This window comes from Pan paniscus, chromosome 23, assembly GCF_029289425.2.
Source record: "Pan paniscus chromosome 23, NHGRI_mPanPan1-v2.0_pri, whole genome shotgun sequence".
Taxonomy (NCBI): domain Eukaryota; kingdom Metazoa; phylum Chordata; class Mammalia; order Primates; family Hominidae; genus Pan; species Pan paniscus.
Window position 1 is genome coordinate 29,255,186 of NC_085927.1, and position 10,013 is coordinate 29,265,198.

The 10,013-nt window shown below is 49.3% G+C and overlaps 1 pseudogene; it reads right to left on the minus strand.

Annotated features, from left to right (window-relative positions):
- Positions 1 to 2,629: 2,629 nt before the first annotated feature.
- On the minus strand, positions 2,630 to 5,647 carry LOC100989004 (uncharacterized protein C3orf38-like; annotated as a pseudogene).
- Between the last annotated feature and the right edge of the window lie 4,366 nt (positions 5,648 to 10,013).

Below are 10,013 nucleotides of genomic sequence, written 5' to 3' on the forward strand. Positions count from 1 at the left end.
TCCGCCCGCCTCGGCCTCCCAAAGTGCTGGGATTACAGGCATGAGCCACCGCACCCGGCCAAAATTTACCATTCTTTCTAACCATTTTAAAGTGTACAGTTCTGTGGTATTAAGTACATTAACACTGTTGTACAACCAGCACCACTGCCCATTTCCAGAAGGTCTTCATCTTCCTAAACTGTAATTCTGTGCCCATTAAACTCCCCATGTCTTCTTCTCCCAGCCCCTGGCAACCACGATTCTACTTTCTGTCTCTGGGAATTTGACGACTCTTATAATTGGAGCCATGCAATTTTTGTGTCTGGTTGGTTTTACTCAGCAGAATGTCGTTTCATCCATATTGTGGCCTGTGTCAGAAGTTCCTTCCTGTCCAAGGCGGAATGATACTCCATGGCAGGTTTACACCACATTTTGTGTTTCCACTCATCCGTGGAGAGATACTGGGTGGGTCCCTCCTTTTGGCTGTTGAGAATGATGCTGCTGTGAATGAAGTGGTTAGAAGGGGGCTTTCAGACGTGTGAAAGGTGTCTTTGGGAATTTTAATTTCAGCTCCCACAAATGAGTAAAATTTGTCTTTCTGTGCCTGGCTTATTTCACGTAACATAATGATCTCCAATTCCATCCATGCTGTTGCAAATGATAGGATCTCACTCTTTTTTCATGGCTTCGTAGTACTCCACGATGTATTTGTACCACATTTGCTTCACCCATTCATCTGTTGATGTTCGACACCTTATTATTATCGACTGTAGTCACCCTGCTGTGTAATAGATCTCTTTTCTTTTTTATTGATATTTCAGAGTTGTGCATATTTTGGGGCACATATGATATTTTGATACATGTATATAATCTATAATGTTCTAATCAGGGTCGTTGGGTTATCCATCTCCTCAAGCATTTGTTTTTTCTTTGTGTTGGGAACATTCCAATTCTAGTTATTTTGAAATATACAGTCCGGGCGTGGTGGCTCATGCCTGTAATCCCGGCACTTTGGGAGACTGAGACAGGTGGATCACCTGAGATCAGGAGTTCGAGACCAGCTTAGCCAACATGGTGAAACCCCGTCTCTACTAAAAAATACAAAAAATTAGCTGGGCGCGGTGGCAGGCACCTGTAATCCCAGCTACTCAGGAGGCTAAGGCGGGAGAATCTCTTGAACCTGGGAGACGGAGGTTGCAGTGAGCTGAGATTGTGCCACTGCACTCCAGCCTGGGCAACAGAGTGAGACTCCATCTCAAAACAAAACAAAACAACCCCAGAAATACACAATTCATTATTGTTAACTATAACTTTCCTACTCTACTTTCAAATACTAGAACTTATTCCTTCTACCTAACTATATTTTTTAATTCCTGGTGATCTCTTTTCTTATGGGAGCAGTGTGCGCCCTGATGGTGTAAGGTGGAAACCCGCGCCTTGTTGGAACCAGGATTGAAAATCACTGCACAGGAGCTGAAGGTTCCCACCCGGCAACGTCCCCCCTTGGCTGTGAAGCAGAGAGCCCAGGGCTGCTCGTTTCCAGTAGTCCTCCTGGCAGAGCACCGCTGAGGAGGGTGGTGAGGGGAGGAGAAGATGCATTCTGCAGGGAGAAGCATCATAGTGGGGGCCAGGGACTCTCCTGCGTCTCCTAATTGCCCGACTGTCATGTGACCGATCAGTGCACTCCCAGCATTACACAGAGCAGTCATCCAAAGAGAGGCAGCGCCTCACAGCCCTTGGCTGGAGAGGAGAATGGAGGCTGGAGGCTCCAGAAATTTGGGATGGGAGGAGAAAAGGAAACAGAGGTGCCCCTTCCCCTGTCTTATTGCAGGGAATCAGTAAAATGACTACTGGAGTTCACTGGCTTCTCTGAATCTTTGTAGAATTTCTCCTGCACCTCTGATCCCATCCAGCTGCAGACACAGTGCCTGTTCAGCAGGGTGTGTGTGCAGACCACGGACTCACAGACGGGGACCCTGGGGACCCCAGGTTCTCTCCCCTCACTGAGGACAAGAGAGGGGCCCCCACCCCATGTTAATGATGCGGGGCCTGCAGGGACCTTAAGTTGCATTAGCATGGCATGGAACAAGAGAGAAAATTCAGAACCTCCAGCTTGTGATATGCAACAACCAAAAATGTGGCTGAGTGTGGCCGCCTTGCAAAGGCCTGGGCTCTCTTTAATGGGTGCTTGCTGCCCTCTAGTGGAGAGATGAGGACGGGGGTGTGGGCGAGCTTGCTCAAGGACACTCACTGGGGAAGGGCGGTTTGCAGACAGGTGTCGTGTTTTGGTATATATGTGTGTATGTGTGTTATGTGTTAGGTGCTGCGAGCATATGAAATGAATTACAACGTTGTTATGGGCTGTACTGTGTTCCCCCAAATTCACTTGTTGAAGTCCTAAGCCCTGCTCCCTTAGAATGTGGCTGTATTTGGAGACAGGGTCTGTAAAGACCTGAATGAATTAAAATGAGGTCATTAGTGTGGGCCCTAATCCCATATGACGGGTCTTCTTCTTCTTTTTTTCTATAACATCTAAAGTGAGATTTATTTGTGTTAAGCTTTCAGAACATTTCAGAACATTTGCTGCGACTCAGGTAAAAATAGGTAAGTATTCACAGAATATGTTAAGTCTAGAGTTCAGAAAGTTATTTCAACTAAAATAGGTCAATCCTCACATCTGAAATCACTTAGACATTACTGATGTATTTGGAAGCGTTTCTGTATAGATGTTTTAGGCTGACGGCGCTCAATGCTTTAGGGGGTCAGGTAAACCCAGTTCTCGTTTGTTCAGCAGTGCCTCATTTCCACTACATAAAGCTTGTTCTCCAGTTCCACCACCAATGCCTACTTTACATGATGTTGCACTGTGTTGGTGCTATGTAAGGTGATTATATTATGAAAGGCCTCTAGACCACCTTGTTCAAATGTAACAGCTGGTTTCAGTAATTCCAGGAGCAAGGGAACTGTCTCCAACAATTCTCAGGTTGATAAATTTGATTTTCCAAGTATTCTCCACAAAAGGGCAGCAGGTGAGCCCAAAACTTTGTTCAAAAATGCCCAAGCAAGTGTTCCCTCGATGTCCCAGCAGTTCCCAGCAGTTCCAACCATCACCAGCCCATGAAGAGAAGAAGTACATTTCTATATTGGGCTGAGAAAAAGAAATTCTTCTTTTACTAGTGACGGCAAACGGAGGCTCATGATTTCTGTCCCATGGTAGTCCATCCCTTTTTTTTTTTGACGGAGTCTCGCTCTGTTGCCCAGGCTGGAGTGCAGTGGCATGATCTCGGCTCACTGCAAGCTCCACCTCCCGGGTTCACGCCATTCTCCTGCCTTAGCCTTCCAAGTAGGGGACTATAGGTGCCCACCACCGCGCCCGGCTAATTTTTTGTATTTTTAGTAGAGACGGTGTTTCATTGTGTTAGCCAAGATGGTGTTGATCTCCTGACCTCGTGATCCGCCCGCCTCGGCCTCCCAAAGTGCTGGGATTACAGGCGTGAGCCACCGCGCCTGACCTCTTTTTTTTTTTTTTTTTTTTTTGAGACAGAGTCTTGCTTGGTTGTCCAGGCTGGAGTGCAGTGGCGTGATCTCGGGGCACTGCAGCCTCTGCCTCCCAGGTTCAAGTGATTCCCTGACTCAGCCTTCCGAGTAGCTGGGACCACAGGCATGTGCCACCACACCTGGCTAATTTTTGTATTTTTAGCAGAGATGGGGTTTCACCATGTTGGCCAGGCTGGTCTCAAACTCCTGACCTCAAGTGATCCACCCACCTCAGCCTCCCAAAGTGCTGGTGTGAGCCACCACACCCAGCCAGTCTATCATGTTTTGTTCTGACTTGTTGTAATAGAATCTAAGCTGAGTCTATCACGTTTTGTTCTGACTTGTTGTAATAGAATCTAAGCTGGACATCATGCTGTGGTTCCCATTCATCTTGAGGTGGTCCCAGGAAAGAATTGTGAGAATTAAGAAGTCCAAAGACCCGGTGACAGAATTCTCCCAGGCAATGAAAATCAACCTTTTCAGCTTTTTAATCTTTTGCCTGCTGTCGAAAGAGCTGGATGTCCTCTGTCTTTGTAACTGGCTCTGGTGTTTCCTTCAATTTTGGCTGTGATTGCTTTTATACGCTGAATAAGACTGTGTTTTTTAGTAACTGGAGGTATAACAACCACCCCCTGGTGTTGCCAAGTACTTAAATGTGACCAGAAAGGTGGACGTTTTTACGCCTCAGAAGTTCTGCCCTTGGACTGTCCACTAACATTACATGAAAGGTGCTCCAAATCCTCAAATCAGCAAGTGCTGCCCATGACATGGATAATCCTGGAAGCTGCGCCATTGTCACTGCCACCACCACCTGGCGGGCCCGGCTGCCTAAGCCTGTGTAGTGGTTCCGAAACGGGGAAGGTTCCTTTGTCCGCCTTGCAGGGAGTGGGATGGGGATGTGGCTCGTTTCTTCAGTGTCCTGCTTCTCCCACCGCTAGAGGGGGCATACAGATGGGCAGGTTGTGGGGCTCCGGCCCCACAGCAGGGTCTAGAGATGAATGTTTACAGCTGAAGCCCCAGTTGGCGTATGCTACTGTTTGTTCTTTTAGTTTTGCTGTCTATAGGCAGCTTGTGTTAACCAGCTCAATTAGACCCTCTACTTGTCGCGTGGACAGAGGGCTTTCTGTATCCCGGGTTCTTGCCTTGGTGTACCGGAAGAGTCGGATCACACATGAGCTTGGATAATGGGTGCAAGGTTTTATTGAGTGGAAGTAGCTCTCAGCAGATGGGGGAACCAGAAGACAGATGGTTTTCCCCTGGAGTGGGGCAGCTGGGTGGCCCAGACACTCTTCCGACTCCCGGCCAAACTCCACGTCATTCCGCGATCAGTGGCATGCCTGCGCCTGTGGGCGCATTCCTCTCGCCAGCCGGCCACTTGTGGATTCCTCCGCCAGTGTGCTCTTCTCCACGTCCAGCCGCCCCTGTCTCTGCCTTGCTAGGGTCTGGGTTTTTATAGGCGCCGGATGGGGCGTGGCAGCAAGAGCGGTCTTGGAAAATGTAAGGCAGGAAATGCCTGTCCTCACTTAGGTCCGTGGGGGTGGAGCCTTAGTAAGAAACGGTCTTTGCTTTGGGAGGCCAAAGTGGGAGGATCACTTGAGCCCAGGAGTTTGAGACTAGCCTGGACAACACAATAAGATCCTGTTTCTACCAAAAAAATTAGCCAGGTGTGGTGGTGTGTACCTGTAGTCACAGCTACTGAGAAGGCTGAGGTAGGAGGGTCAGAAAACGCCCTCCTATACCCGCACTTCCCTTGGCACTTCCCTTACCCCCTTCCGTATCATTTAAAGGGACCATGCTTCTCCCTTCTCAGCAATTCCGTATCAGTTTCAGAGCAGTGGATCTGCCATGGTGGCAGGGATTCCCCAGGATTCTGCCTAAGCAGGGTCTGAGACTAACTGGGATCTAGGCCCCGAACCCCCTCCACTCCCAGGCTCCAGTGACCTGGGATCAGCATGAGGCTTAGGAAGGAGTGGCTGTCTTCCATGGCACAGGTCTGCCCTTACATTGGTGGTCTTCGGGCTGCACCAGGCAATTGGTGACGGTGTTGCACAGGGCCATGAATCTCCTCATTGTCCAGTAGCCCAAGTAGGTTACGACAGCCCTCCGTCTCTGGAGAGCTGAGTCCTGACATCTCGACCCCCGGGACAGAGGGAGAGGACGATGGCAATAATGTTGCCCCTATGGCCCACCAGGCCCGCACCTTGGCAACACACACCAGAAGTCATGGCAAGTGTTCTTATAAGAAGAAGAGATGAGGCCTATAATCCCAGTGCTTTGGGAGGCCAAAGTGGGAGGATCGCTTGAGCCCAGGAGTTTGAGACTAGCCTGAACAGCAGAGTGAGATCCCATTTCTACCAAAAAAAAGTTAGCCAGGTGTGGTCTTGTGTATCTGTAGTCACAGCTACTCAGAAGGCTGAGGTAGGAGGGTCACTTGAGCCCAGGAATTCAAGACCAGCCTGGGCAATATAGCAAGACCCTGTCTCTACAAAAAATTCAAAAATTAGCCTGGGACTATGCCTGTAGTCCCAGCTACTTGGGAGGCTGAGGTGGGAGGATCATTTGAGCCCTGCAGTGAGCTACGATCATGCCACTGTGCTGCAGCCTGGATGACAGAGCAAAACCCTGTCTCAAAGAAGGAGAAGAAGAGATTAGGACCCAGACAGGCACAGAGGAAAAGGAAAGACCCCGTGAGAACGCAGGGAGAGAACGGCCATTGACAAGCCAGGGAGAGAGGCCTGAGAAGGACCAACCCTTCCAGCCTCCAGGACTGCAAGGAGTAGGTGTCTGTTGTTTAAGGCGCCCAGCCTGTGGTACTTCATCATGGCAGCCCCAGCAGACGAACACACACGGATTCTGTCCTTCAGGAGCCAGTATTTGTAGATAAATCACGACTGAATGGCAGTGGTGAGCAAAACTTAATGGCCCTTGCCAGCTTCCAAGCGCCCAGCGCTTTCTGCGTGCACCCTCAGGCAGTGGCATCGGGCACACAACCATTCCTAGCTCAGGAAACCAAGGGGAAGAGGTTCCGCTGCAGGCCCAGGAGCCCAGCCGATCCCAAAGACTAAAGACCTAAGCCCCGGGCTTCCCAGAGAAGGGGCACAGCCTTTTGAAAGCGAGAGGAACTTCTGACAAGGTGAGCAGGGTGAGGAAGTTATTGATTTTGATTTTGATTTCCCCTGAATTCTCTATAAAAATAGAGGGGGCAACCAGAACCCAGGTAGTGAAACCAAAGCCCATGTTGGAATTTACAACCTAGTGAGGGGAGGCCGCGGCCTCGGGGCGAATCCATGAGGGGTTGGCATGTGTGGTGGGGGGAGTGCTGGGGGAGACGGGGGGACATGGCAGCGGGATGGGGAGGGGAAGATAACACCAAGCAGAGGAGAACGAGGACGCAAGGAGAGAGAGACGGCGGACTGCGGAACGAGCAGAGGAGCACAACAGATGCTGGCAGGCCGCAGAGAAGGGGCACCCTCCTTTAAGTTTAAGGACGCAAATTTCAAGGTCAAATCCTATGCAAAGGATTATAAGTGTATTATAAGAAAAAAGAAAATAGGACGAATAATGTAAAATGGATGAAAACTATGCCCTAATCATCATGTTCAAACTTTAAACAAGAAACTGATACAAGATACGTGATAACATACATACATTTCTCTGAACTTAAAACTTTTAAAAAATTGAAAATGAATGGCAAGAAATTAGGAAAGGGTTGTAATGAACATTTAAATATCATTTCAGAGATGAATATTAAACAAGAAAGACAGGAGCAAATAGACAAGGGCCTAAGAGAAATAGAAGTTGAAAAGAAAGAAAATCTTTGAGTCATAAAGAAAATAGAAACACGTAAAATCTCGTTACAGACCAGCGCTAACAGAAGAACATTTCAACTTGATGACAGGGAACACTAGTTTTGAATCTTGATTAAGCAAAAAGTTTCTCCTGTGCACACAAGAGGAATTCCAAGGATAACAAGTGTTGATGAGGTAGTGGGAAATTAGAACCCTTGTGCACTGTTCATGGGAATGCAAAATGGTACAGCCACCATGGAAAACAGTATGGGGATTCCTCAAAAAATTAAAAATAGGGCCAGGCAAGGTGGCTCACACCTGTAATCCTACCACTTTGGGAGGCTGAGGTGGGAGGATCACTTGAGGCCAGGAGTTCAAGACCAGCCTGGGTAACATAGTGAGACCCCATCTCTACAAAAGAAAAAAAAAAAATTAGCCAGACAAGGTGATATGCACCTGTGGTCCTGGCTACTCAGGAGGCTGAAGCAACAGGATCACTTGAGCCAAGGGGTTCGATTTTGCAGTGAGCCATGATTGTACCACTGCACTCCAGCCTGGGTGACAGCAAGACCCTGTTTCAAAAAAATAAATAAACTAGAATGACCACGTGATCCAGCAATTTTATTTGTCAGTATGCCGGAAAGGTTTGAAAAGCAAGGTCTCCAGGAGGTACCTGCACACCCATGTTCACAGCAGCATCATTCACAACAGCCAACCTAACCTGGGTTGCTTGGGGAGGAGCAACCTAAGTGTCAGTCAACAGAAGAACAGATGAACGAAGTGTGGTTTATACATACACTGGAAAATTTAGCCTCAAAAAGGAAAGGAATTCTGATACATGCCCTAATATTGATGAACCTTGAGGTCATTATGCTCAGTGAAATAAGCCAATCACACAAAAGACGAATACTGTATGATTCCATTTATATGAGGTGCCCTGTGTAGTCAAACCCATAGAGACAGAAAGCAGAACGGTGGTTGCCAGGGGCTGGGGAGGTGGGGATGGAGCATTGGCGTCTAATGGGACAGTCTCAGGTTTTACACAATGACAAAGCTCTGGAGGTGGGTGTGGTGAGAGCCGAATGTGAATGCACTTATTGCCCCTGAACTGCATGCTTAGAAATGGTCAGAGTGGTGAATGTTATGTGTATTCTGCCACAATTTAAATAACTTAATTAAAAAACAATTCCATTCTTCTCATTAGTAGACCTATCTTATGAAAAACTGTACTGTTATTATATTTGAATTTCGTCAATAAAAATTGTGTGGAAATGTGTTTCTCTCTTGTGATGTAAGTACCTACATGGTATCTCCAGTTTTGGCTCTTCTCCTGCAAGGTCTGAAACATATTCTCTCTGGCCCCGCACAGAAAACAGTTCCGGACCCTTCCTCTAGAACAGGGTTCGGCATGCGGCAGATGCCCAGGAAAGAGTGAAGGACCAAGCTTCCTCCCTTCTTCACCAGATCCCTCTGGCAGCTTCGGGTCCAGTGAAAGAGAACCCAGGCCAGTCCCTTCGCCGTGAGCCTCACCCCACAAACACCGGCCTCCCTTGCCTCATCTCTCGCATCTTAAATCTCTTTCACCTACGAACTGACTCAAGCATCAGCCTTAGAAGGATGCCCTGGGCCCCGTTCCTCTGTCCATGCACATCCAGGCTCTACCCCGGGAGTTCAAGGCCACCTTCAGTTCCTATATCCTGTCCCTGCTCTCTGTGACCTCTGACCCCACAGCCCCAGGTCTCTAAGGGTCCTCCCACCTGAGCCGCTGCTCAGGCCAGCCCCGAGCAGCCCTCTGTGGGTCCTGATTCCCAAAGAGCATGATCCCAGGTCTTTCTGGGTCCCTCCCACCTTGCCCTACTTCATGCTTCCGTGCCTAGCCACACCCCTGCACAACCTGTGATCTGGCCTCAGGAAATCTGTTTCTCAGGTCTGCTGTATAGGCTTGGCTGCCCATGGCAGCAGGAAGAACCTCGCCTCCCTTGCTCACACAACAAAGGCGTTTAGGCCTCATATTGGGGAAGATCAGGGTGGGAGGCCCCTGACTCTTCGGACCCATGACAACATCAAGGGTATCTTCGTATATGTGCTCTGCCATCCTCAGCTGGCTTTCCTCAGCTGCCATTTCAGTCTTCACACCAGATGTGATAGTGTCCCAGGAAGAAGAGGCGATCTCTTCCCATGGCTCTCTTCGTCAATACAGAGTACATTCTAGAAGCCCCGTGGTAGGCTTCCCTATGGCTTGCACAGGACTGAATCACAGAACTGTGCCCTCAGCAGTCACTGGCAGGGGACAGGGGTCACCCGAACTGGGTGGAGGCCCGAACCTGACACCCCTGAGCTGTGCTAGGCAGAGGGCTCCTGAACAGAATTGAGATTGAGGCCAGAGGGCCAGGCTGACTCCCTCCTGCCCCATGTGCTCTCCGGTGAGACCCTGCTTGGTCTGCAAAGCCCAGCTCGCTGCCCTCCCTACCTCTTCTCTCCTAGGCCTCATCCACGGCCTTGTCTTGGGTCAGATAGCCATGTGCCATGTCTGTCCTCCCATGCAGCATCTGCACCGTGGGGGTCGGGGGGGGAGATTCTCTGCCACGTTCAGCACCTCAAAGGCAGGGGGTGCATTTCACTCAGCTCTGCATCCTGTGCACCCTCAGCCATGCCGGCAGAGCATGTGTGGGGAAGGGCCTGAGGGACCCCAGGGAAGGAAGAGCACTG